Raw genomic sequence first — 25001 nt, 5'->3', positions numbered from 1 at the left:
CTCCGCACCAACTCCAGATTGGATTACGCCGTGATTTAATGGATGGAAGGACATTTTCTGCGCTCTGGAATTGATTGTCTCAAGTGACTGCCGGCATTGCGATGGCTTGACATGAGTTGTAAAAGCCCGTTAAAGGTTACAGTTGTAATAAAGGGGCGCTCGGCCGGTACCAAGCATTTACTTTCCCATGAATTACGCAGTGATTATGCTTCTGTGAGTGTGTCCCGATAAACTCTCTGTCTCTTTTTGCTGCGCTGCTCTACTTTTAATCTGCCTCCTTCCCCGTTTAACCTCAAGTATGTTGCTGAGGGTATTCTCAGCTTCTTGCTCTTTCGTCCTCCTCTTCTCTTCTTCATTAGTTCACTTCCCCATCCCACAATCCTCTGGAATCCCTCTTATCCCAACCCAGTGCACCCCTGCTCTCTCTCTCGCTTTATCGCCCTCCTACCTCCCTCTTTCTCCCCTTCATCTCACCTCCAGCAAGCCGGAGCACCCCTCCTCCTTCTCTTGGATCATTCTAGTCCACTTTTTCCCTCTCTCTCTCCCTCTGCATCCTCTTGTCTCTCCTCCTCACCCTTTCCATCTCTTCCTCCCTTATCCTTCACTCCTCTCCAGCTGCCAGAAGCTCGCAGGCTCGGCGCCCCTGACAATCCAGCCGCCGACAATTCAGAAGCACCCCGGACAAAGACCTCGCCACAGAAGGTAAGCGCCTCTTCTGAGGAGTTTGCGCGAGTGTCTCGTTGAGTGTGTGTTCACTGTACCTGCCCTGGTTGGCACCTGCTTTAGGACACAGGTGTGGACATGATGGCGTGTCTGCAGTAGAGAGAGGGCAGGGTGGAAAAGTGTGGAGAACATGAAGAGGGATCATGATAGTGATGATGTGCGAGGAGGAAAGTGAGGGAAAACCTTTTTGATAAAGGCTGTTTTAGTGCAGCATTGACGAAAAAAAAAAAGCAGTATCGAAAAAAAAGACACAAACACAGAGAAGATAGGAAGGGATTAAGAGCTGGAGAGGATGAGGATAAACGAGAAACCAGACCAGGAATGTTTTTAAAAGAAAGAAATTTGCTTTTGCTGATAAATCTTTTCTGCATGCCTACAAATGCATCGGCCCCTCTCTTCCTCCTCCTCCTGCTCCTCTCCCGTACGGATCCCATTCACAAACAGGACCAGCGAACAGGCAGTGCTGATTGGTTCCCTGAGCGCTGCGTTAGAGTGTGTGTGCCTTAGTGTGTGTGTGTGTCTGTCAGGAAAAAGAAAAAGAGGTAAATATGAAGGAGGGGGAAAGGACATTACATTCCTGTTCAGGTGAATCTTGGGAGAGAACGGCAGAATGAAGCTGCGGTGTCCGCTCTGGTACATTAACATTATCTATAATACCGCCGTCCGTATGGCACAGTGCTGCAGTGATGGCGATGTGGATTTGTGGCTCGCCGACAGAGAGATATAGTCACAAATAAGCGCTTCTTTAAACCCATATCTGAACCCTTTTAAAATACACTTATTATTATATTTGATGCTCAATAATCTGAACATTTATCTGACCACCTAGAAGTAAAATTAGCTTACAACTAAAGTGCAGGTGGTGATGAATAGACTTAAGGAGGTGAAGGATGAGTAGAAGGAATATGTGATCATATTTAGCTCCCTTTGCAACTAGTCACCCAGTTGGTAAGTACAGTTGACTTGTGTGTAATTTAATGTCAAGACTTCGGAAATTTGCGGGACGGGTGGGGGGTGCGCGTCAAGACGAACCGACACCGATGCTGTTGCTGCTGTTTCTAATTCATTCTGCTGCTTGTGGGCTCAATGTTGGCACACAAGACGTAACTGACAGAATCCAGTTAAAGGATTTTCAAAATAAAAGATCCTCCAGACTCAACACATAAAACGGAAGCATTTAATTATTTCTTGTGCGTCCCAGTACCAATTGGTCCACGGACCGGTACCGGTAGGCGGCCCGGGGTTTGGGGACCACTGATGTAGGGGACACAGAAAACCTCTGAAAAATGATTAAATATGCAATGAGGATGAAGTTGATGTCAGGATGACTGGAGCTGAATGCAGATCTCTCAAAAGCTGCGTTAAGACATTGACCTTTCTTATACAGCCACAGGTACAATGGCATAGATCAGGTAAAAGAAAATTCATAAACTGGCCCAGAGAAAATTCAGTCTCTAATCCAGGTGAGGTCTTGAACACTGACCCACTCGTTAAATCTGAGTAAGGCTGGGGTACTTTGCACAGAACGGGACGAACATTTCAGTCTCTAGATGTACAAACCCAGGAGACACAGAAGACATGGCAGCTGAATGAAGCAACAATTAGTTGACGTATTGACTCAAGGGGCTAAAACCAAACCATGCTGCTGTGCAAAATACCATGATGTTTGCCTTTGTAATGTGACAGAATATGGGAAGATTTGATGAATACTCATCATTTTGCAAGGAAGCATATGATCAGATAGCAGCAGCAGTCAAGTCTGAGTTAATTTTTGCAGGTCTTTAAACATCTATCCTCCAGACACCTTAATCACCTTCAACTAATGCCCTCTTCTTACATTAGTTTGAAACAAATGGACACTGAGAATACACTTTATGCTCTATCCCCTTTTCCCTTTTAGCTCCTGCGGTTTCTCCTCTCATCACATCGCACATCTCCACAAACTAAATCACCACTTTTCCATTAACGATACAAGTCGAGCTTGATACATGGTTAAATATTTCCACCCGATTTCTTGGGAATTCACTGATTTCACCGAGGATGAAGCTCGGCGAAGTGTGAAATACCCAGGTGTGAAATGATGTTCCTGTGGGAGGAGACCTCGCAATTTCGCCGCGGGGTGTGACTGAGAAAATCAAAGCCAAGCAGGCAGACTGAGTAGTTGCGCATGTCTGTGTGTTTAAAAGGTTTTGTATAGACCCGGCATTAACGTATACTTGGAGAAATCTGTAAATATCCCAATAGTTAAACCAAGTTCCATCTGACCCACTAATTTGAGTCCCTCGTCCTGACTGATGGATTAACACACACACTAACTCTCTCTCACCTTAGAGTGCTTTTAAGCAATATCTGAAAGCAGTGTAATTAGCTTGCTTTAACTTTGATTAGAGACCGAAATGTACCTTACTTGTGGGGGTTTATGGTACAGATGAAAGACAAATTGGTGGTAGATGATCTTCCAGAATGATCCAGGACACAGTTGTGTTTAAATGGCTGAAAAAAGTGATTTAAAGGTCCAAATTATTGTGATAAACTTTCATCAGTTGCAAAGGAAAAGGCTTGTCTGGTGGATGTGGTATCTTCATGCTAAGTCTTTTTAAAATGCCTTGATGAACTGGTCTCTCTTTGGGACTCCTTCTACCCTTCATAAATCTCTAAGCACTGCATCAGTGTGCAGAGTGTCAGCAGCGTTGAAGTTTATAATGGACCGCTACTCATGTTAAAATTCTGTCTCCAACTTCACACTGATTGGGTTTTGTGACTCGGTTACTTGGCTGTTCAGAGTGATAACTCCACCAGATCTGAGCTGAATGGAGTTAAAGCTTTAAGCTTTAACTCCATTCAAAGGACAAGTCTTAGTCGTAAAAGGGTAAAATGTGTTATTAATGTCTCATAATCGCATCCGAACCGCTGCCTTACTTGTAAAAAGATCACATAAAACTCCTGCCAGTGCCAAGTGTGAGCTGTGCTAATGGGAGCTACTGAAAGGTCAAAGTGAAAGTGTGGGGACTGGTGTATGTGAAGATTTTCCACCTGAGAATCTTTAGAGAATATGAGGACAGTAAGACCTGGATTTATTTTACACTAAATGCTTTGAACTGTTGAACTCTGACCACAAAAAAATAAAAAAATCAGTAGACAGCTTCTGTAAAAAAAAAATTAAAGTGTTTGTTGTTAGTGCAGCTAAATGCTCCTTTTATAGGATAAATATAAGAAAAGATCTTTAAAAAGAGGCTGTGTCAATGCAGGCTTCAAAGATCAATCCAGAAGGACCATCTCACCTCAGACCATCACATTATGATATACTGTAGATACAGAAACATCACATTTTTATTTTGCTAGTATTTTTCTGACTACTGGTGTAACATTATGAGTGACAGCAAAGTGGAAATGTCTTGAAGAAAATACTTTCACAATGTGGTTGTTATTATGATGTAGAAGGTCATTTTACACAAGCCTCACACGACATAATGATGAATCAACATAAAGCTGCAGCTTAAATTTCATTACACATTTCGTCCTGAAATAAGCTTTCTTCTCAGCTGCAGAGTTAATGTTTAATCCTTGGCTCACGTCCGTCAATATCAATTAACATCTAAGCGCCTGTCAATAAAAGTGCGACTTATAGTCCAGAAAATACCATCCAACTTTTACAGTGCCTTCCATGATACATGGTGATGGCAGTGTCATGCTGTGGGGACGCTTTTCTTCAGTAGGTGCAGTGAAGTTGGTCAGACTCGATGAGAAGCTGACAGAGCTGGAGATATCTTTCCAAGAATACCCGACCGAATCGTCAGCCTGTACATTTGTAAAGCTGCTGCAGACATACCCCAAAAAGTGGATCTACAATGTATTGACACCGGGGGGTGAAAAGTAATGGATAGGATCCTTTTCAAATGTTGACTTTTAAGAAATATTGAAAATGGTGCATTTGCACAAGAAGTTGCAAGTTACTTGAAATGCATCCACATAATTTGTAATCGCCTGGCTTAGGGATTGAAGCCAAGATTTACCTCCATCATCCATTCTCCCATGAACTCTTAAAATCTTTCCTGTTGCTGCTATAATAATAATAATAAAACAAAACAACATCAAATGTATGTATGGCACAAAGGTCATAGATACTTTGCCAATTGCCCTCTGGTTCCCAATGTTCCCTCCCTCCACTGCTCAGGCCTGTGGAGCGTGGTTGAGCTCGGGTGCTGGTAGGGGGACTGAATGGAGGAAGATAGAGGAGTAGCTGTTTGCGTGGGCTCTTGATTGAAAGTGAGAGATGTCAGAAAGGGGTCACTGAGTTTCGAACAGTCAGAAGGGGAAGTGATTCAGCTTGTTCCTTCCTCTGGTTGACCTTTATTTACTACAATCCGGCATTTAAGGTATTGTCTTTTTCTTTTTTCGGCATATTCTTTCTTCTGGTTTCACACATGTTGAATTTTTACTTTTTTTTTTTTTTTTTTTCCAATATTCCTCTCATTTCATCTACTTTGCAAATACAGCCACCTTGTCACCGGGGTGCCTGAGCAACGTAAGAGGCTGCCTGGATAATTAAAACTCCATCACTCCTCGCTGTAGAGCAGAAGTCTCTCGGAGAATTTGCATTTACGCTGATTTTTGGGAAAAGCACAATTAACCCCCTGTAATGCCCTTTGTTTTAATGACGTTAATTAAAGTAGATTTTGATAAAAATTGGAGGAGCGAGCTCCATGGTTCTCTTGAGCTGATATAATAAAAAAAAGGAACCACATTAGCTATGCAAGAAGCTTTCTTTCAATCCGCTCAAACCTCAGCAAGCTGACAAGAACAGGCATAAGCTATGCAGATGACATGCACTCTTCTACTTATTGCAATTATGCAGCACGCGCACACGTTAATGAATGCTCCTGTTATTGTAATGGTCCCTGACAGAAGGCTGTGATAGCCATACTCACTCCCCAGAGTTTTCACTGTTCAGACGCCGCCGCCAAGGTCAAGGACAGATGTTGTGCGATGCGGCCGAGAGCTCGATGAGCCGGCTGATACACACGCTGATCGATGTAAAACGTGATCCGTGCTGCCTGTTTGGGGCTTAATTTTGTCTGTATGCATCTGTAGACATGAGAGTGTCATCACACGCCAACAGCCGTTAATAAGGCATCATAATTGTGGATTAAACAGAATCTGTTTGTGCAGGGGTTTTTTTTAGTGTGTGTGCCAGTTTATAGTATTCTACCATACAGCTGGACTTTGTCAAGTCATGTGAACGTCCTGCCCCATCCTGCAATAAGCAGAAGGGCTCAGGTGTTTTGCTGACTTGCAATGGATGCCACACACCTTAGGACATAAGATCATATTCTTAGTTTTACCACTGCAGCTTGTTTTATCTCCTCTCTGTTCTTTGTGTGTAGGCGCGCGTGTGTGTGTGTGTGTGTGTGTGTGTGTGTGTGTGTGTGGTGCTAATTTCTCATAAGCCCAACATGCATCGGTGCACGTGTGAGTACATCTCTCCATAATGTTCTGAATGGTAGGCGCTTCCTTCTCGGAGGAGGTTCAGAGGCCATTTGAGTAATTTAAATGATTGGCCGTGCTTGTGGGCATAGAGTGTGACAGGAGTTTGAGTATATTCAACGAGGACGAAAAGTCGCTGCTAACTTTAGACTGTCACTGAGGTCAGTCCAGAGCAACAGGAGTCCGCCCATTTCCAATTAGAAAACCCGTGACCCCTTAAATGAGATCATTAACAAACCCGCGGTCAGATGGGACAGAGAGCCAGAAAACGGATAGAGAGGTCTCTTGTTATTTTAGCCTGGTCGTTTTTTTTCGTTTTCCTTTTTTTTAGAAAAAGAAAATTAATTGGATGATGATGTGACCTATTTTGTCAAAGCCACTTAAAGTAGCCATCTTTGGGGAGCAATATGTCGGTATATATAGATGTACAGTCCTCAAGCACTGAGACGTAAGGTTATACATCTACTTGGTCAATACTTAGCCAACAGTAAGACTCCCATATTACTTTTTAAATTATACAACTTAGGATGGAAAAAACATCTTGAAGATTTCAACACAGCAATCACCTTGTCCACTGGGGAGGAGGCAGAGTTTATTGCTGAGGTAGTTAGGAGCTTCCAAGGACCATGGGAGGATGATATTTGCCTGGATTCCTCTCTGGACATTGGACATCTGGACCTAACATAAAACCTCTTCAGTGTCACCTGAAGGACAGCACATGTTGATTGTGACAATGAAGTTGCCGGGGTCAATCTGAAAATGGAGACTCCTAACATGTTCCAAAAGTTTTGATAGTTTCTTAACCTTAGACGTGAGGTGTATAGCTTCTATCCTGGACAAGGGACGGTGGACCTTCATAGTCGTGCCACGGGGAAGGGGCCTGGAGACCATTTATAGTGGCATCTTGTGTGGGATGCTACTGTAATATTTGGTGCAAGGGATTCTTTCAAGACAATTGCATAGTGTGTGCGAGAGGACTGGGGGGAATAAGGTGCTTTTAGATACGATGAACTCTGTATAATTAAAGAAACCTTCTGCAGCCCAGTATGGCCTTCACTTTCTGTACTAATACTCTCCTGTAATTAGTCCGTAATATTTATTTTTTCCATAAGAAATTATTTTTTTGTGATATGTCTTCTCACTTTTAAAGAACAACCATTAGTTGATAAAAAAGAACTCTTGACATTTCTTTTGACTGCTTTTTTACTTTGTCGGAGGATAATTCGTAGACTTTTCTGATGACTTCAGAACAGTAAACATGCTGAAACTAGTAATATGTCGCAGTCCATTAACCATACATACACATATATATATATATAAACTTTATATGTTCCATTATTTAGTAACTTGTCAACATGTCAAGGAGACTTGAATACATCACAGAACCTTTTATGAATAAGATAGACAACAAAATAAGGGACAAGTTATCTTGTCTTGACTTGATCAGTTTCGACACCAATCTCACCCTTTCCTGCTTGTTACTCTGAAGGTGTTCCATTATTGCCTTCAGAAACATGTCATTCTTTACAGTGTGTACATAATGTCACAGGACCACAATGTTTTGAACTGATATATACAGTATATATATATATATATATTTATACAGTACAGACCAAAAGTTTGAACACACCTTTCTAATTCAATGGGTTTTCTTTATTTTCATGACTATTTATAAGGCAAGAAATCCCACTTATTAACCTGACAGGGCAGGTTGACCTATGAAGTGAAAACCATTTCAGGTGACGACCTCTTGAAGCTCATCAAGAAAATGCAGAGTGTGTGCAAAGCAGTAATCACAGCAAAAGGTTGCTACTTTGAAGAAACTAGAATATTAGGGGTATTTTCAGTTGTTTTACACTTTTTTGTTTAGTGCATATTTCCACATGTGTTATTCATAGTTTTGATGCCTTCAGTGTGAATCTACAATGTCAATAGTCATGAAAATAAGGGAAACTCATTGAATTAAAAGGTGTGTCCAAACCTTTGGTCTGTACTATATATATATATATATATATATATATATATATATATATATATATATATATATATACTGCGACAGACTGGCGACCTGTCCAGGGTGTACCCCGCCTCCCGCCTGGAACGTAGCTGGAGATAGGCACCAGCAACCCTCCCGACCCCATTAGGGACAAGGGTGCACAGAAAATGGATGGATGGATGGATATATATATATATATATATATATATATATATATATATACATATTACACTTTAAGTGAGCCATCATTCAGCTCAGCCAGCAGTTTTATCCATGACACGAATGACAAGGCCTTTCCTGCGGCCTTGCAAAGACTCATTCATTGAGAACAATATCCATCAATCCTGCTAAGACTTGTCATATTCCAGGCCATGTTTAGTCCCTGAAAGGCACCGGCTCCAATGGTGAGCTTATTTTCCTTTTTGGGGTAATCATGCAACTCCATTTGAGGTAGTGACAGTGCAGATTAAAGTCAACGTGAGTAAGGGCAAGCAGTTGGATGTAGTAAGGGCAGATGACCTCTGAGACCAACACAACATAGGGTTTCCTGGTTTGTCGTGAAAATACACTCTTTTTATGCTTGTCAATTATTGGCATTGCCAAAATGAATGAGTTGGACTGAAGTGTGCAGACACAAAATTTATCACTTAACTTTAATCAGCTGTGAAATGCCTCAAATGTACGTATTATTTAATACACACTTAATTGTCAATATGCTCCATCATTTACAGTGAGAAATGTCTGAAGACTCTATACAAGACCACAGTATATCTTCTGGGTCAAAAAATCTATCCTTTGGTTTTCTGTCAAACTCAAACCAGCAGCTCCATGTCAAAGGCCAACACTCCTAGATTCATCCATCAATCTTTTCTGAAACTGTTCTGTTCAGACGCGACAATGGTTCTATTTAAACTACATATGGCTGAATTTGTCCTGGATCAGCACATTTCAGCACATGCCCAGAAAGAGTGTACTACTTTCAGTAGACGCTCAATGTCGATCCAGTTGAGCCTCACTCCCGTTCTTCAACGTTAGCTTTTTGAAAGAAAACTTGCTCTCGTTATGCGGGACGCAGCCGGCTACACTGATGATTTATGATTCACCCAAAGCGAGCTTAAATATTGACTACCTTTTGTTGTTCCATGAAAACTCTGTTTTGTTTTGTGAGTTTTTAACTGTTTAAGCTCTCTGCTGCAAGGTCAGTGGAGCTCTGCTCAATTGTTTCCCACACACAGCACTGCAGGGGCTGCCATGAGTGACAAGAGAGCAAGCAGCTGACCAGGCTTCCATGGCAGAGGTAGAGGCACAAATGGCACAAATTGGCAATCTCTGTGCATATCTGTGGTTGTGATGAGCGCTGCTCACTCATGCACAATACAAAATGATGAGCACTCCCGGTGCCACGGGTAGAGCCCGTATACTCTCTCATTCTGCAAACTGTGTGTGGAAACAGACTGCAAGTCTACATTTAGGCAATCCTGTAAAACACGAACAAACCTCGAGCGCAGTGCAGATAAGACTTGCGTCAATGTGGAGCCACTCAGGTAATGACTGAGAAATTCGGCGATGCAAGATTAATTCCTAACTTCAAGTTGCTGCACACATCCTCTTAATAGCATCAAGAAGCCATCATGTTGCTGAAGGTCACATTTTTGAATAAGAAAGTTTGTTAACAGCGTGTTCAGAGCCCTATAGCACTTGCCCTTTTGTCCACAGAGTTTAACCAGTCTTCCAGCTGTTACTTTAACATCCCCGTGCCTCTTTTCTGTCCACCTACCCTTTCTCCTTTTTTGCACTTGCCTCGCAGACGTGGACTGGAATACAAATTGTGGCTTGCTTTCTTTATTTCTGTTGCCTATGATGCTGCAGTACAGAGGAGAGTAGGGGATGGTAGCGAATGTGTCCCGCTGAAGCCGAGTACGTGGATCCCCAGCGAAGAAAAGCTGCTCAACAGACAAAAGAGGGGGAAACAATGAAGAAATTGAGACAGTGGCAGTGAATGATGAAAAATTGAGATAAAGGAGGGGTCCATGAAAAGGGAGGAAAAGATGGAAAGAAGAAAGACAAAAAGTAACCTCTGTGGAAAACAGACTAGACTTCTACAAGGTTTATTGTTCTCTCTAACGACGATACTGACTTATTCACCTAATGAAACTGTCTTACTGTCCCAAAGCTTTGCAAATTGGTATCCAGTCAAGTTATTTTGTTCTAAAACTGTTTGAGTAACACAGCTTTAATTTCCTCCAGAAAAAAATACGTTTTCATCTCCCTCTTTATTTTTAGACGGTTTTAGGAAGGTGATGATGCGAAGTCTTTGTAGCCCACTGTCAGAAACTTTAGATATGCCTGAACAGCATTTTAATTATTGCTTTTTCAAAATATAAATTATTAAGGAGTTCAAACCTGGACTGGATAATTCTATTGTGATGAGAGAGTCTTTATTTGAAGAAATATTTGTCCCATGTAACATACAAAAGGAAAATGTTTAATCTTTTTTGGCGTTAGCATCGCCTTATAATTAGACAAGCATGGAAACTTCGTAAGCTAACATTTCAAACGCCAAGTCAAATCCAAGGGCAAATTATTCTACACTGATATCAGATTCTTTAAAACAAAGCTGGTGATTTGCAAAATCAGAGAAAATTGGGATTATAAATTTAGCCAAAAATGGCATTAAAACCTCATCTCATCGGATACTCTAAAACCTAAAACTTTGCCTTGCTTCGTCTTGTTGTATGGACGTACGGTTATGGCTGCACTGCCACCTGGTGGCCTGGAATGATATGCCAGCACTAATTGAAATTTTTGGATTTTTCCCCAGAACTACATTTGCTTTTTAGACACAGAGGCAGAAAGTACATTAAAAATAATGATAATGATGTTGCTGAGGCCTTGCTTTCCACATGTGGCACATTGACTTTTATTATTATTAGACGCATGGGCTCAGCACTTGGCACCACTCTTGCAGCAAAGACAATATCTGTGTTTTTCTGTGGACAGAACTGATTAAGAAACTGACAATTAATTAAGTCGCAGGCATTAACAAGGCGAGGCTGTTTTATTCTGCTGCGTACAGTGAGTCACGTCTCCAAATCCATCAACCCTCATTAAAATCATCAAAAATGGGTCTGATTGCCATTTACCCCCGAGGAGCTCTCTGTGCGCTGGATTAGAGCATAGATAATCTAACCACTTTGTTCCAGATGCTCTTTGTTCCTTTATTCTCTAACATTATAAGGAACATAGAGAAGGCACGCAGCGGTCAAAATATGTGATTGCGCTTATTTTGTATGTCAGACCATGTGGCCATCCGGTTGGCCACAGGATGTGTGTCTGTTAAAGACACATCCATGACTCTCCCTGACCCCATTTACTCTGGGCCCAAACCGTATTTGTGTCCCGTTGCCCCGAGCGCTACACCAGTAAGCTATTACACATGCATACTCTGTGACATAATCAACATCTGTCCTATTCGATTAATTTTCTTTCCCCCCCTCCAACCGAATCAAAGTAAAACCGGCCCTCCTTCCCTTTACAGCAGCCACAAAAAAAAAAAAAAAGACCCTTACATCACACTGCTGTGAGCCAGTCAGGCATGACGAAGACTGCAGTATTTTCAGCTGGGGAGACACGGGCTCCGATGCACACGAACCTCACCAAAGCGACTATAAACTGTTTTTAGATGTTATTCAAAAGCAGACATAAACGTTTCAGACTGAATTTTTAGACAAAGGTCGTACTCCGTGCTCCTCTGCCGGCTTTCACTTCAAAACTGCTCAAAGGCGAATCAAAGGAGTGTGATAGAAAAGCATTTAATTTAATTTGGTCTAAAACACAGGGATCAAACAGATAAATCCTGAAATTTGTAAATTTCAACCCGCTCTGTTGCCGTTAATCCTTGGCTGTCAGCTTTGCGGCCTACATTTTGCAAGCAGATCTCATGCTTCATTGCAATATTACATATTGACCTTGTGTGCTTTTTACCTGCTCTGTGAAAAAGAGTGTATGCTTGATTTTGTTGTGTGTGCGTGCGTCTGTGTGTGTGTTTGGGTGGCCTGCAGGCTTTTCTTGCTGAAAAGCTGAGGAATAAAACAAGTGAACAAGACAGCAAAAAAGGAAGAGGCATCACAATAAAGTGACACGGGATGGAGGGCATCACTCTGTTTGACATGCAGCCTGCAGCATGGTGACACCAATCACACGTAAAACGGACATTTCACGGCCAAAGGGAATGCATCGGTGAGGAATTGACTAGAGTAGTTTCCTTTATCCAGAGATTGTGTACGTTCCTGAAGAAATAGACCGGCTTCTTTTAGGTTCTAATTGCTCTACAGGTTGTTCCCGGTGCTGATGTGCAGACAAAATGAGGGTGGTCAAAGTTTATTAAAAGGACGGATTCTACAGAGACTGCATCCGCAAGTCATGGGCGAACACAACAGTATGACCGTCACTCTGAATCGGTGTCATCTGTGCTCAAAGCCGAAATGCACAAGTCTACTACTCATGTATGAGCACAGATTTTAAAAATTACTTTCTGCTACATGTTGGCAAAGTCGTCCTTCAGTTGACCAGAAAAGTTTTCTGCTTGGAGGGTCGAGGGTTGTAAATTACGTCTATCGGTCAATGGGCAAGAAGAAGCTCCACAACACATCGTAAGCCAATACAAAGACAGAGAAATACATGTGCGTACACGCCCACACACACACACATATTTAGAGTAACCTAACATTCATGTGTCTGGATGGTGGGAGGAAGTCGGAGCACCCGGAGAGAACCACAAGGAGAACATGCAAACTTTGTCTTTCTGCAAGGAGAAAGTACTCGCAAATGTTACATCATGAAGTTCTGCGAATGATTGGTCAAAAAGAAAAATCCACCTCTAAATGGAGCATTAATCATGTGTTTAGGGTGAAAATATGGCAATTTTTTCTGTGGATTCAAATCATAACCGCAAAAACCCCTCAAAGACCAGTGCTGTTCGCAAACTGCAGATTGTATGAAGTATGAACCAACATCCTTTGCTATGACATTGTTGGTCTACCTAACCGTGTCGATATGGAGCATCCTGTCTTGTCTTGTTGTTGGCAAAGGGTCATCAGTACATGCACATTCAGTGACACACTAGCATCACTGCGTCGTTTGGGGGCTGGCATGACAACTACAGCTGGCTTTTTTGTTTGGTACTGTTTTCTTTCACATTGTGCTTTTTTTTGAGCGCGCTGTAACTTGTAAACAAAGGATGGCTGACGATCATCGTCTCACTCCACAGAAATGACGGCGGTGGGAGAGAGCATAGCTTTGGAAGACCTCCTAGCTGCACTTCTGAATTACAACTGAATGTCAAGAGTAGCTCCTCCGATGACGGTTTTGCGATGTTATGTTTGTAACTTTTGAAAAGCATTGGCAGAAGCCACTGAAAGCTGATGATGAGTGTTCTGATCCCCAACACGCTGGCAGCAGCGTCGCAAATCAGAAAACGGCGGATCAGGTATGTTTCAGCCCAATTATCCCAGTATTAGCAGTATTAGCATTAGCATTAGCAACACTAAGAGGCTCATTTTCATCATTGTGCACAACAACAGAGACCCAAACGGTCCGGAACAACCGGGGACTCTGGTCTGTTTGGACCAAATATGTATGAATATACATTTAAGTCTAAACTCCTGGAACAACAATGATAAAAATTAAAAATTATTAGAAACTTTCTCCTAAAGTCGGGCGCTGACACACACACACACACACACGAAAAAAAAAGGTTATTTATTTTGAAATCCTCCTCACTGGATGGAACTTTCTATTGCTTTCATCCGTAAATAATGAATTCCTCTCATAAACGCCTTTATGGACGCCATGACTTTTCTGCATTTTCCCCACAAAACATAACAGCAGTTTTTACGCCTCACTGAACTGAGAGGCAAAACTGTGATAGCGCAGTATTGATGATGCTGTCCTTTTAATCAGCCGGATGAATTTATCCATTGGAATTAGAATAAAGGAGACACGAAGTGGGGAGAGTAATCACTTGGCAGAGAACCCAGAGGAGGAGGAGGGAAATGGTACTGAATGCACATTTGTCTCACACACACACAGACTGAAAACCCTCATAAACACTGAGAGACCTGTTTGTAGAGCACACACTCAAGTTAAATTTAGTTTGGTTTTTATGCACTGAATGGATTTTCTCCCCAAACAATTGTTATGATCCTTCAAAGAGAGGCTTTTGTCTAAATTTGATATTATAACTCAGGCTTTATGCATGAAAGATGGTCTTTATAGAGAAAGAGAAAGAAAGTCTTGGCACAGAACCGTTGGTGCAATGATGGGGCCGTTGACTGCTCAGCGTGTGTGTGTGTGTGTGTGTGTGTGTTTGCAGGTCTGTGTGTAAGCCACATCCTGGTTCTCCTGCGGTCATCATTCAGTGCAGCACACCTGGAGTTTAAGAGGCTGACTGCTGGGGCCAAATGATCTAGAGAGTCGGAGAGAGAAAAATAGAAAAAGACAGGACATAAGAAGAGAAGGGGTGATAGCAAAATTTGCCAAGACGGTCTGATGATCCCTGGCTTGTTAGATGTGTGCCGCAGAGAGAAAATGAAAGCATAAAATTAATGGGGGGCGATGGGAAGCAGAGAGCGCGAGTGAAGGAGACGGAGAGAAGGATGGCTAAATGAGAGGGAGGAGACAGATGGAGGGATGCGCGGAGAGTCGAGAGCATCCATTTAGGTTGCCGGGACACACTGCTCCTTCATCTTGAAGCGGATCGAGTCGAGCCACAAAGGCAAATCAGCAGAAAGAGTCAAAGAGCAAAAATGAGGACAATTTAAAACAAAGAAATGTAACAAAGACTGAGAACAATCCTCATTGGGTTGGTATTGAATGCCATTTCACTTTTTGTTTAGTTTAGCAGAAATGTTAAAGAAATTTCAACATCACACTTGACTATTGTTTTTGTTGTACTTTTTGGACACGTTTCACTTTCATTTAAAAGTCTCTATTTATATCTGGCATTTAAATTTTTTTATTGCACTCTCTTTACTTTCTGTAAAGAGAGTAAAAGCTCTGGATCAATTTTGAATTTTGTAATCACTTTTGAATTTTGCACAGATATAAAGTTTTACTGCAATTTAATACATTTTCCAAAATGTCTCTCATTTACACAACATACAATGGATGATGACTTTTTAAAACAATCTGAATCAGTTTTCCCGAAGAAACTTAAGCTCCCAGTACCTGTTGTTGGACTGCCAGTGTTCTTCCAGTTTCCTTACGGTCCGGGCCTGTTTTCATCTGTTTTCCTTGCTAAACTTTACATTATTTTATCAATCTGCCAACTTTGTTTTCCACAACACTCCAAGTGTTTTTCAACCTTTGCAATCCCTCCGTCTATTATCTTCCGCTGATCTGGGATCCAGACATACTTACACTTAATATTTTCATTTCCGAAGGCAGAGCCATTTATATCATTCAAGTCAGCCACGGCAACACAACTTTAGAGAGGTCAGTCTCAATTCAAGCCAAGTTGCTTGTGAACATCAAGCGAACACTTCTTCCTGATTCACCTGAGTGTTCCCACCTGTCTGTGGCAATGCTGCCACTTTCGTGCTTCTCCAACGATCTGCTGTTCTTCAGGTTAAACGGAGGTTTATGATCAAAGAAACTTTGATCTCAGCTTTATGAAGTTACTTATGTAATCCCTCTGATTAACTCCTCTCTTCTCTGACTCGTGGGTTTTGGCCAGACCTGTGAAAAGAAAAAAAAGAAGTTTGAACAGCACAATCTAATGCCATTGTGGATGTACGCACTCATGTTCAGCGCTGTTTTTATTTCTATACACCTCTTGCACGAAGCTACAGCTAACAACAATGCCTCAGCATGAACTAAGAACTACTTCTTCTTGGTAGTTTGCTTGTGTTGAGAATAAATAATTCTGTGTTTTCCTTCTATTTCTTTTAGCTAGTTGCTAAACTGAAGCTAAAGAAAATAACATGTTAGGAAATGCAAATGAGAGCTAGGGTTAGAGGAAATGACACACTAGGGAACGCCCTCTTTACGGCGTAGCTTAGATTGGAGGCTAACAAAGGAGATCACAAACTCTTCTTGGTTGCCATTTTGTTCTGCTAGCTCTTAAAAGTAGCATGTGAAATGGACCAGCTGTATTTTGGTATTAATAAATATAATTCATGAATTCAACTCACTGACTCTTTTCAATCTCATGCATCAAGAACTTAGCATGGAGAACGGATAAATTCTCCACACTTGCTAGCATCTCTTACAATTCAAAAAGTTATTGTTGTTAAATTAAATTTGTCTGTCCAGCTATCTGCCTAAGCTAAATAAGTTCAATAGATTATATTTGGGAACTTTTCTACATATGGAAAGGGAAATTCAGATATACCGTGTCAAAGAAAAGGCTGACTCATGATAAAAAAAATCATTTCCAAATGACGTAAATAAACTTAGAAGCTTAAGTGCTTAATAATGAGTACTCACACTATTTCAGGTTGTTTTCTAATTCAGCACTATGAATTATTTTAGCCTTGTAAAAATTAAAACATGCTCGTAACAGGCTGACACAAGCATTGCCCCGGACTTGTGATCACAGGCCTGGTGTATCCAAACTCCAGCCGGTGATTAGCTTTTATGGAATGAAAATTGATCCAGAGCTTTTTTTTTTTTATTACAAACAGAGAGATTTCATCGTAAGTGGTCAGAAACCACTCCAGCATCAAGTGATACCGCACACGTTTGAAATTATGTTCGCAGAGTTTGCATAGCTCTCCGGTAAATCCGTCGCCTCTTGAGTAAAATCCTCCCCCCGCCTCTGCATATAACCCGGCAAAGTCCCGTTGGGAACTGCTTGATATGCAAGGAGACACCTGCCTGTTGAGGCATAGCTGGCGATTTTATCCCGTCTCGGTTGACCGGAGGATGGCATTATGATGAAATGAGAAAAAGTGAGAAAATCATCATCACAGCCCCGGACGTGACTGCCAGCTGCCAGCTTCCATCTGAGAGAGGGAATGAGATTTGGCAAAGACGGAAACGAAGACGATTCAGAGATGTTTGTTTGACATGTCGGCATAACACGAGAAGAAAAGAGGGAAGATGTGAAGAACTGACAAGGTAACTGAGGAGTTGAAGCAAAAGACAAAAAAGATAAACCACGAAGAAAAGAACCATAGAGAAGACTGAAAGGACAGGATAATGAGAAGAAAGATATTCACTGATCAGGCACATCATGACTACTGACACAAGAAATGGATAATAATGAATATTTCTGGTAAAGAAAGCTGCTGTCTCAGTGTTTCTAATCTTGTTATGTGTGAAGGTGTGATGAAAAACAGGGCCTGGCCAGTCTTGTCACACCTTAGAGGCATTGGTTTTCTTTTAAATGTTCAGATACAGAACATTTTTTTTAGTTCAACAGGAAGAAAGTCAAGACATACAGCAAATGGCCTATGGTCAGGTGTGCTGCATTGAGGACTGAAGCCTCTTTCTACCACTGAGTCGCCTGGTTCCCCCACATGTATAATTGTGCGACAGAGGTATTTGTCAGTGAGCAAAAGTTTTATTTTCAAAGCCAATTTGTTGGCAGCTTGCCAAACACGAGGCTCTGAGTTTGACAAATTATGATTATACAGAGTGAATTATGACTTAAGAGACCTGCTGCTAACATCACGGTCTAGTGGCATCCATGCTTCAGTGGATCAGTGGCTGTGCTGTACTGGTGGACAGGGTGACTTACAAAGCTATTAAAGACACATCAATGTCTGAACCTGAGAGACAAAGGACGAAAGATAATTCAAGAGGACCATTCTTAATTTCTTTAAACTGTCACTGCTGAGTACTTCCATTAGTGTCCGCTGATGTTTTTTCTTTAATCTGGATCTTTCAGCCGTTCCCTCTCTCTTTCATTCAAAGACCTCCTCCCTGCGTCCTCCTCTACTTGATCGCATGCCTCTCCTGATTATTGCCCCTGTCTGTTTCCTTGTCTCCTCATCTCCTTCCTCCTCTCCTCACCTGCCTCGTCTGTCGCCTTTCATTCTGCGTCAGGAGGCCTTGTTGGCAAACCTAGAGCCAAAATCACAATTTCCACCCCGATCCTTGTGTGTCGGTGAGTTAGAAAAGAGTCAAAGAAATGAAGGAGTGTATGTGTGGTCTGACACATTTTGCCAAACTAGAACAACTGGCTATTTGCTTTGCCTTCTTCTTTGTTTATCCTTTTATCCGTGCTTTGTATTCTCTCCAGCCACAAGAAATAGAGAATTTCCGCACATGCACAGAATATAACGCACATGGATTCACCGGCTGATGAAGCGTTAGGTTTTGTAAACATGCTGCTGAACACGGGCTCCCTTAAATGTCCCTTCACCGAGTCACAACAAAAGTTCAGAGTATTGATCTGCTGGAGCTATGTGAATGTACCATGTACAAAAACATGGTTCAGTGACCATGTACAGTCACTGTACATGATGATTATACATCATCATGATTAACCATCTTTGAAGAAAAAACAAAACCTGGGATTACTGTATATTCATCCAGACTGGATCATTACAGTACAAACATCACACTGGGTTAAATTTAATCAGATTCAGAGGATATTTTAATCACGTTTTGTGGATTAAAGAATGGAAGCGATGGGGATGCTATATAAGCACTCTACGCCAAAGAAATGCAAGAATGAATGGTGGTTGTTAATTATGAAATTCCTATCTGTTTGGTATTAGGTATTTGGCAACTACAGGAATTTCATAAACAATACAGATTCGTGTTTTTTGTGTCTATACTACTTCTACTTATTGCTTTCATACTAAATGATTTATTATGTCCACAGATGATGCAGTTTGAAGAATAAGCATTGCAGCAAAGGTTTTTGGTCAAAGCTGTTTATATTTCCATCCACATTGACAAAAAAAAACATATTCCATCTAAAAACATATACATAATTCACTGTTGGTTTAGCATTTTCTAGATATGTGTGCTTATGTTTCGGTGTCTAAATTGCTTTTTAAAGCCAAGATCCACAGGTCCAGCCTGGTTTCATTAGACTATAGCACGTTGTCTCACGAGGTTTTAAGAAATGTCATCTGGGCATAACGTTGCATTGAAAGCACAAGCCTCTTGATAGAGGGAATATTGGTTTGAAGCAGTAAGTCAAGCTGGAGGAAACTAGCCGCAATTTTTATGCGTTATGGAAGTAATTTGAATAAATCAGAGAAGTGAAATAGAGCATACCTTTAAAACTCCCACTGTGAACATTTCTAAGTTTTTCAACTTTTCTGTGACTGCTCAATTCGAGTTACATTAACTGATTATGTATTTTAAAAACTAGAATAATATTATTATATTGGGTGAGTCTCAGGCATTAAAACATTTTTCATATTTTTGCATCGATGATTGTGATAAAACGCCTTTTTTACCCCCACAAATTTCAATGCTATTTAGCTTCCAAGACCAGAATTACAGTTTTACTTGCCACCTTTGGTTATATGCAAAAGTTAAATCAACAACAATTTCTACTTGTTTAATGGCATAAAAAGTAACATAAATGTAGATTTACACTTTACAATCCTCTCAAAATGACTAAATAATGACGGAAGGCAACATAAAAATTATTCTGAAATATTATATTTTAACTCTTTTTTAAATGATATTAAATAAATGTGTATTGTAGACTAGAGAGAATGAGATTAGTGTTACTGCATGCAGCAACATCCTTCCTTTGACTTTGTTTAACCCTCCTTTCGGTCACTTGTTGACTCTGTGGGCAGCCTGAACAGTCCTCGATTATCTAATCAGATTGCACTGAGCCTGTAGGTGTGCGCTTCATAAGTCTAACGAGTCTCATGCCGCCATGGGTCATTAGCAGGGAGTGGATCAAAGCACATGAGATGCCAGTGCATTAACTTGATTTAATTATGGTATCTTTGTTAGTGCCAGGCACTTTGCTGTGCAACACATGAATGCGTAAATATCCGCTAATGTTGGCAGTTTGTAGAGTTAAAACGATTGATCTACACTACAAAACTTCTTTTTATTGTGGAGGGGGTTTAACTTTTTGGTGCTATTGACATTGAAGGGATCATTACATTATTTGTTTAGTCTACAAATAATAAAAAATATGTTATTACAGCAGAATATGTAGTATTAAATATATCAGGTTATGATGTAATCAATGTACCTTGAAAACCTGATCTCTGATCCTAGAACAACGGGTTGGTTTAGCTAATCCTTGTGTTTTGTAGATAAGTCCAACTAAAATTAGAAATACAAGAGGGTGAAAATGGATTCCCTGCATCTGAACAACATATACATTAACAGAGTGGTAGGTTTGACATATTCAATAAATTACAAAAAAGAGAATTCAAGAAGCACAGGAATTCCCTCTATTCTCTGTAATAGTTTTGCTTAAGTTAATTAAAACACTTTAAACACATTTATTTCTTTGATTGTTTACAAGAATATAATTCACACCTCAGGGAAAGAGAGAATACTTTCACTTCTGCCACATCCTTGACCGGGCAGTGCATTGCTGGTTTCCTGTTTTCTTCTTCGTCGTAATTACCATAAGCTTTTAGCAGATGCTATCTTGTCCATGACCCAAACAGCCGTGATTACTGAGAATGCCAAGCTGTTTGCTTTGACTGAGAAATGTGTTTGTATTTAATGTGTAGTAATATTAATAAATGTCGTATTTGGACATACTGCTTCAGTGCAGAGAGGTGTTATTGAATCACTTGGCATCGTTCAGCAATCCGGAAATATCTTTATCGACTATTCTGCCCTTACACAGGTGTGCTGGACTGCATTAGACAGATGGCGAACAAAAAAAACTCCAAAAGTTTAGCCGTCTGAGCTGTAATTTTTATAAAACTGAAAAATAAGCGTAAAAAAAACCCATACATGAAGAGTTTACACGTCTCAAGTACAGACATTGCCATATGGAAGACAGAAATTTAACACGCAGTGCCTCGAAGGCTGGACACGTTTAACAAGGTTAAAGATGACACAAAAACTTAAATAGCAGACAAACTTATGTCAAACAACATTTGAGCACAATAACACTACTTATGGACAAAGATACTTGAGGCTTGAAGCAAACTGCCGCTCTGCCACGTTGCAAGCTGAAAACGCTAGACAGACTTAATTTTAACGAAAACAATACCTAACTTAAATCCTGCTACCAGGGGGTAGTAAAATAACAGAAAATAGGACACTAAGAAATCTTCTTAGTACTACAATACATCGACTTGTCCCAATCTACTGAAACGGTACAGAACAATCTTGCTGTGGTGATTTCTGTAGGACATTGCAACTATTCAAAGAAAGAAAAACTGATGAAGTAGAGTGAATCATTAGATGCAGGAGATCACAATGCAATTGGGAGGAGATAAGCACCTGTATCACCGCTTGACATCCAAGCAGCACAGAAAACTGTCTAAATGTCAAAACCAGGAGTCCTTAGGAGCAACTAGCCTTCAAAATTGAATGCATCCGTTCTCCAGCATTCCTGAATCAAATGGCTGAATCCCCACAGCAGCACATCCCTCAGATCCAGAGGCCTGCTGACGAGGCATTAATTTGATTCGGCAGTACTGGATCATGGATGGTTCTGAAACACTAGCAGTTCTCGAGGACCGGACTTTCGCACCCCTCAGCGAGACACACCAGAAGGGCTACAGTGTGTCTAATTTGTTAATGCCTTTAATACTGTTAAGGAAAAATGATTAGTTTTAGTGCTTAATACAGTTAATCTTACAACATGTGTAAAGGTATATTAAGCACTCTTATTTGAAAACAAGTTTTCTGTTCAGCATGCGGGAAGGAGCTGAATAGCAGGCATTCAGACAAAGCAGGGGCCCCCGCTGTCACACAGAGTCATAAAATTAGCATTCCGATGGGGCAGAGGAAAGGGAGTTTGGGGAAGAAGACTTCAGAGGTATCTGCGAAATCTCATCTCAGGACTTTTGGCGCCAGGGATCCGCCCGTATCAGACAAGGATTAGCGCTAAGTGGTCCGCCCTTTTATTTAGACAAAAACCAGACATCTTTGCCGTAATGAGGGGAGTTCCAAGTTTCTCTGAAGGCCGAACAGGTCTCTAATTGGTCGAACAACAGAACGCCTTCATTGCATAAATTAAATAGGGAAACACCTCTTTGGTATAAAATTTCGTGTAGCACTAAAAATACAGAGAGCGGGGCCACTATTTTTTTTGCCTTTTTGTCTTTGTTTCGTGTTTGTCTGTCTTCCCCTTGTCTGTCTTTGTGTTCGTTCTGTTGATTTGTCTTCTCTGTCTTTGTTCTTTTTCCTTTTAATTCTTTTGTCTCAGTTAAAGAATGTACATCTTTGTAACTTTGCAATTTTCTTGTAATTCATACGGTGTTTTTTTCTATTAGATTAAACTCTGTATCTCTGTGACGTCAGCACGCCTCGCCGTTTCTTTCCAGCCGTGACGCCATTCGCTCTAGACCCGGGAGAATAGGAGGAAATAGAGAGCCAAGCTTTTTTCCAAAAATTAAGCTAACTTAGTAAATTTCTTCCTTGATAATACACACGTGAATCAACAAACTGAAGAACAGTATAACAGAACAGATTACTGGTCTTCAGCCCAGGGTAGTTTCATCAAGAGCGATGACTCTCCTGAAGAGATCAGGCTCAAAATGTATCAGTGGACACCAGGCCTTGGACTCTTGGCTGCTCAGCAGAATCTGCTTGTGTTGGTGGTTCATCAGAAAATAATGAGCTGAAAGTTTGGAAGTGTGTCTAAACATTCAATGTCTACATTTCTCTTGGGAACTCACATGGCAACCATAAACCTCCATCTACCAGTCAGTGTTTAGTGGCAGACGGGTGTTGGTAGTCCAGTTAGTCATATTGGTGTAAAGATGAGTCTATAGCCCATAGTTTAATATCCTTTGTGTGTCAGTGCAGCTAGAAATCCTTGAGGCTGTTATCTAGAGAGCATCATTAGAAAACAGCATTGTGCTGCATTTGTTTCCTAAAGGTCAGCTTTAGGTGGAGCCCAGACTCCCAACTCCAGAGCCGTCCGATTAGGATTCGTCCACACAGGTTCTGCTTCCTAACCATCTATACATCAATTTATCTTGGTACAAAATCCCCCCAAAAGCTTGTGGACACTACAGAACTTTGAAATTTAGACCATTAAGAAATGTTCACGTTTCAGAGACTCCAGGCAGCATTCCAGGTAAATCCCAACTTTAATACAGTATTTATTAACTTTTTAATAAAACACACAATTTTTCTTCTAAAAGAAAGAACTGGATGAGCTTCTGAATGCATAAACATTTCCATTGCGGTGTGGGTGAGCACTGAAAGATTTATTATTCACATGCAATATAAGTGACTCTTTGGGAGACGCACTGGTTTTGCAAATGAAGACAGAAATGGACAAAATGAGAGCTAAAAGGGTGACGCAGTGTTTTTTAGTATATTAATGCCTTTATTTTAGCACTGATGTTTTTATAATGTCCAGAATTTAGCAAAATTATGCTACCAATATACATGTAGTTGAACAAAAAGCAAGAAATGAACATGGGTTTGCCTTTTAAAGCGATCCTGGTACTTTTATGCAACAGAAAAGGCAGTATCCAACCATCCTGGACCCGCTGTCCTCCATGTTTTAGATGTGTCGCTCATCCAGCACACTTCCAATGGCTGTGCAAACTCTCTTAGTCATCAAGCCTGTTATCCACCCTGTCATTTAAATCAGGCAGGGAAACAGTTTGACATATGAGGAGAACCAGTCCAGGTGTTTACCTCTGCCAGAGTCAGCAGAGCAGTCACAGTGCCTTCCAGTGTTAAACCGATAAAAGTTTAAAGCGTAGGGCAAGTGAGGCATAATTTTCAAACTGTTTCCGAGTAGAAATCAGAAAAGTGAGTTATTTTGATTCAGCCGCCAGAGTGAATAGTTTGAAGGTCTCCGGGTGGCATGCTTCCACAAACATTTCTGCTGGTTTCGTTTTCAAAAATGGCAAACTGCATCAACTGGACCATTCAAACTACATGAATATGCATCGACCTAAATTGTCCCATTTTAGCTCCGACTGAGTTTAAGAAAGGTGAACCTCTGCTCTAATCCCCATTCCTTCTGCAGATTCCAGCAGATTTTAACCAAGATTGGCACACATTTAGCTCCATTTATCTTCTCATCAACTCTGAGATGAGTTTCCGTTCCCTGCCAACGGAAAGCCTCTCCATAGAATAATGGGCCAGCATCATGTTTCACCAGTGGCGTAGTGCTAGCCCTGTGTCCCCTCCGTGGCTTGTTGCAAACCGCAAACATGACTCCTTCTATAATGTCTTCCAAAGTTGGCAAACAAATCTGTTGAATAAATGCAAAATATATTAATATTCACGACCTCTATCAATTACTGGGAAGAAGCTGAAAATGACCACTGATATTTCGTGGTAGCAGCTTGGCTTAAGTTGGACTGGTTTCAATCTAAACACTATTACAGATAACAACTTCTGTTTTCTTGCCTGGTCGCAAACGTAAAACTAAACCGTCTAACTGGAGTCCGTTCCCAAAACTCAGATTAACTACTGCAGGTAAAATTAGCCGACAGTGACTTTGCCAGAGATTAGGTTACATGTTGTCACATTCAAAGGATGCTTAGCAGAAACTGTATACCATTTATGCAGATGCCACTGACCACAATTACACTCTGGGGTCTGTTATCAATAGTAGATTTCCTTAAGAAGTTGTTGTTGTTTTCCTCCTTTTGTTTTTTTTCTCTCCTTTAATCTAAAGTTTTCTTGGACAACAAACCATATTCAT

The 25001-nt window shown here is 40.9% G+C and overlaps 1 protein-coding gene across 1 annotated transcript in view; it reads left to right on the top strand.

Annotated features, from left to right (window-relative positions):
- The first annotated feature begins 532 nt into the window (after window positions 1–532).
- pvalb6 (parvalbumin 6) overlaps window positions 533–25001 on the top strand; it is a 43293-nt gene continuing 18824 nt past the window's right edge. The window contains exon 1 of the mRNA XM_028042693.1: window positions 533–702. The gene's annotated coding sequence lies outside the window, so the exon portion shown is untranslated. The remainder of the gene's footprint in view (window positions 703–25001) is intronic.

The sequence above is a fragment of the Xiphophorus couchianus genome, chromosome 16, assembly GCF_001444195.1.
Source record: "Xiphophorus couchianus chromosome 16, X_couchianus-1.0, whole genome shotgun sequence".
Taxonomy (NCBI): domain Eukaryota; kingdom Metazoa; phylum Chordata; class Actinopteri; order Cyprinodontiformes; family Poeciliidae; genus Xiphophorus; species Xiphophorus couchianus.
Note: the sequence above shows the minus strand (reverse complement) of the source record. Positions and strands in the feature narration are given on the sequence as shown.